Here is a 4,846-nt window from a genome sequence, read left to right on the forward strand (position 1 = left end):
TGCAGTCAACACGATGAGTCAGTTTATGTGTGAGCCTAGGAAGGTTCACTGGGTGGCTGCAAAACACATTTTGCGGTACTTGCAGGGGACAATGGATTATGGTCTGGATTACAGGAAGGGAGATGGAGTGAGATTGGGAGGATACACTGATTCTGATTGGGCAGGTTGTGCTTCTGATAGGAAGAGCACTTCAAGGTGTTGTTTTGGGTTGGGTTCAACAGTAGTGTCATGGTTCAGCCAGAAGCAGCAGTTAGTAGCACTGAGTTCAGCGGAAGCAGAGTATATGGCAGCCAGTCTAGCTAGTTGTGAGGCTATGTGGCTTCGCAAGATGTTGTTTGGCTTATTTGGTCAGCCGTTGAGACCTTCAGTGATTTACTGTGATAATCAGAGTTGCATTAAACTCACGGAGAATCCAGTATTTCATGACAGGTCAAAGCATATCGGGATCAGATATCATTTCATCAGAGACTATGTTCAGAAGGGAGTTGTGAAGCTTGAGTATATTTCCACTGATGAGCAGGTTGCAGATATTCTTACCAAAGCCTTACCACGGTGCAAGAATGTCTACTTCAGGGACAAGATGGGTGTGGTGAGGAACACCTTCCTCGGTAAGAGGGAGTGTTGAAATTTGGTACCAGAGGACAGGTGGTTCCCTTAGGCTTTGATCTTTTGCCTAGGGAAAAGTGTCCAAAAGAATTTAATTTTTCTCCTAAAGTCACTTTATAATTTTATAAAGTTAAATCTAATTTAAAAGTGGCTTTAAGTGATAAAGTTACTAAGTCTAATTTTAAAGTAACTTTTATAAAGTAAATGAAAAATTAGAAAGGAAAAGTGACTTTGGAAATAAATAACTAAGTGGGTCTTTATTAAAGTGGGGTGAATTAAAAAATAGAAAGTGAGATTTAAATGAACATTTAATCTCAGCCATTGATCTAAATCTATTTCAGCCAGTGGATTTAGAGATCACCCAAAAGTCACTTGGAGTTATATTAAAGGAGGGAAAGGAGGAAAATGTCATTCATTCTTTCACGAGCAGATTGGGAGAAGGAGAGCAAGAGAGATTTTTGAGTAGGGAGGAGAAGGAGACAACAGCTTGGCACACATTCCAAGGCAGCAATTGAGCAGATTTGTACAGCTGATTCAACACATAGTGAAAGGTAGATTTTTGCACAAAAATCGAGGAGCAGTTTGTCGATTTTTCTGCACAAAAAACGGAGGCCGTACAACATTTATTGCTGTCCAGTTTGCTGTAATTTCCAAATTGCTGTGAGGCACGGGAAAGGAGATAAGTTGTAAATTTGCTTGCTGATTTTTTGCCGAATAATTCTCACTGTAAAAAGGCAATTTTCAGAAATAAAGAAGAGCTCTCAAACTGGTTTTCCCCAAGAGTTGTAGGGGGTTTTTCCAGGGTCAAGTTGACCAAAAATATCAATGTTTTAATGGCTGTTTTTGATTGCTGATTTTTAATTCTGCAATTTCCAGCATTTTGAAAAATTTCCAGAATTTGTGTTTTCAGCAATATTTATTTTTTTCGGTCTGTTAAATGTATGGTTATGGGAATGGGCATTTAACTACATGGGAGAAATAAGGAGAAACTGAAAATCGGGGTGGGAAAACAGAAATTTCTACAACTTAATTAATGGTGCGGTCTCTTGCCAGAATAGAGATCTTCTATTGTTTCAATGACAAGTGGGTCAGACTCATCTTCCACGGAAGCAATGATCCAAGCTACTATAATGGCTGAAAAAGCACGTGAAGGGTCCAAGGTGTCAGCAGTGTGGCAAGCCACGGTGGACGATATGATCGTCAAACCAGCCTGGATAGAAAAGAACACACCTTTCTCTTGTAAACTATACAAAAAATCTCTTAACAAAGGGGAGACCCCTTCAAAGGAAGTGCGAACAAATGAACAAGCTCTCCATTATAACAAATCTAGGAATCCGGTAAAAATTGCTTCCCCTCCTAAAGCCATATCTCTGGATAGCTCCTTCCTTTCGGAAAGAATCGATAATCTATAAAACCTAGCCATGGTAGGTAAATGACAATTCTCAGAAACAGACGATGCAGATATGAGGAAATGGCTTGATGACCGATGGAAACCTCTAATAGGTTATACCCCCATTATCTCCCGCCTAATGAAAGAATGGTATTGCTTCCACTTCATAAAGGCTTCTGATTTAGAGGCTGTTTTCAACAAGCCCTAAGTGCATGGTAGAATTTTTTATCTCTCTTCAGATGGTATATTGCTTTGATCCTTTAAAGAATACCCCATCAAATAATCTGATCTAGGTGAAACTTCCAAATCTGCCTTTGGAAATGTGGTCGACAAAATCTCTCAGAGAAATAGGAAATTCGATCGGTAAATTTATGTATGTCAACCCATGGTGTAGAGGAGAAAAAGATAAGAGGATAGCATGGATTCTCATCGCGAAGGTATATAAATGAGGATATCCTGACCACATTTAGATTGCATGGGGTCGGCATAGAATCAAACAAAGGCTAGATTTTTGGGAAATTCCTTTCAGGTGTTCCCTTTTTCATAGAACAGGGCACTTGATTAAAAACTGCAGACGCCATCATATCCCCAAGCCAAAGGTGGTCCACCGTAGACTTAGAGTAGTTTCTTCCTTGCCTCTTTCAGAGTGAGTATCTTCATCTTCTTTAAGTTTTCTAGAGGCCGACCAAAAGGAAAATCAGGCTCCTGAAAATCTTGATCCTAATTGGTTACAGAGGTTCTCTCCTCGGGATATTCCATATGGACCATATACCCATCAATCCTCCCAATATAATCCTTTTTGCCCCGATGTCAATAGATCCCCACCATTTGTTTGTGCTCCTGTCCCCGAACCATTGGATGGACAGGCTGTCCCTTCTGATAGAAAATCTTGGTTTTCCGTATTACCTCATCCATTATTTTTGGGTTGTCAAACTCAATCCTCTGCCTCATTGTCAGGGGTAAACTACTAATGAACCACTGCACCTTAGCCTTCTCCTCTTAGATATAAGGCACATAGCAGAGCAACGAAGTAAACCAAGTGATAAACTCATCCATAGTTTGTTGTCCAAGTCAAAAATCATGGAACTCCCTTGATTTCTCATCACAAAACTACTCAGTCAAATAACTTTCTTTAAAATATTTTTGAAAATTTTCCCAGGTTATACTCTATTCACTTACTCCTCGTACAATCTTGACTTCTTCCGAGGACAGGGCAGCCATTCCCTGCAATTAGAAAATTGCCAGGCGAGCCTTGAGATTATGATCATACTCGTATAATTGAAATTATTTATTCATGTTAATCAGATAGGCTTCGGCTGCCTCACCCTGCTCTGCATCGATGTGTGGCGGTTTAATTTTTATGAATTCCCCTTGTAATTCTATCCACCGTCTTTTCTATGTCTGATGTTCAGAAGCATTATCTGACTTCTCCTCTCAATTCTCCTCCCTTCCCTTTGATTCTTATGGATTGCTCTAATAGCCTTGCTCTTTCGATAATCATGGTCGTTCAAGACTGGTATTTAATGGGCATTGGTTCTATTTGTTAGGCAGAATTTTTAAGATCCTTTCCTATTCCATGGTTAATCTTGAATTATCTTCTCATAAGCAGGCCACTTCATTTTTTGGTTCTTGGATTGTCTCTAATATCAGTAGATTTGTGTTTTGTGCCTTTTCTCCTATCTTTACCTATATTTCAGAGTTAGTTTCTGGGCCAATTGCAGGTCTCTGTCTAGATGCATTCCTATGTGGAAAGCTATCCATTCTCATCATGTCCTATTGTTTTTTGGTTTTCTATATCCGTGTATTTTTGTATTTCTTTTACATAGGTAAGGAATTTAGTAAACAAAATTTGAGGAGAAAGAAAAATGACATATGTTCTTGAAAAGAATTTTTATTTTTAATTTTTTTTAACGTATAAGCTTGCCATAGGCCACAGCTTTGTAGCTTGGATCTGATACCACATGTGAAAACCCTACCTAAAAAAATTTAAATACAATACTTTTACCCTATTTTACCATAGTCCGATTTGTGCATATACAAATAGAATAATAAAATCCTAAGACATTATTATCACCATAGTCCAACAATGCTAACCAATCTATTCATATCAAAAACAATTGTCATAAACATATAATGTAACCATAGCATACATTAAAACATTAATGCGTTGTTCTTGTTTTCTGTGAGAAACACACAACTTTTATTCCCCTTATACGGTGTATCCCTGGTATTCAATTCACCTTTAAGACATGGGTTTGTTTCTTCGAGCTGGAGGCCCACACGGCTTAAATGTAGGCTTCCATTTGTGACCCTGAATTCCATCTTCACATGGCACACCATGATGGTTCCAGAGTCTACTTACACTGGTGGTCTCGCTTAGTACTTGGCTTGAACAGGCTATCTGACCCTTGCAGTTCCCACCCATATCGACAGTGCGAAGATCATCCCACGATCTAATGGTGGGGCTCAGTTCAGGGTTTACCTCTTCATCGTTTGGAAAAGGGTGTGACCACTTTTCGCTTGAGCAACTATTCTGTGGTGCTCGCTCTAGTTTGGCTCTTCCTATAGTTTTCAGGTAAGAGGGTTTGCTGTTCCCAACGTCATGTTAATGCTCTGTTTAGAGGCTATAATTTTTCTCATGTTTTTCCCAAATTCTTACAAAATAGTGCTTAAACTATTTCTCTTCTTGGTTTCATACCTTCGCAAGTTGTTCAGCTAGTTGCTAGTTACTCGAGAGAAGGATGCAACCTCAACCTTATCCGGGTAAGCTCTTGTTCTAAAGCGGTGATTGATTCATAGTTGAGTTTCTTTGTTTGGGCCTGAAGCCTACCAGACTCTCATGGTTGCTTA

Source organism: Pinus tabuliformis, chromosome 4_2, assembly GCF_031772625.1.
Source record: "Pinus tabuliformis cultivar Carrire ecotype Pingquan chromosome 4_2, CPIR1, whole genome shotgun sequence".
NCBI classification, from domain to species: domain Eukaryota; kingdom Viridiplantae; phylum Streptophyta; class Pinopsida; order Pinales; family Pinaceae; genus Pinus; species Pinus tabuliformis.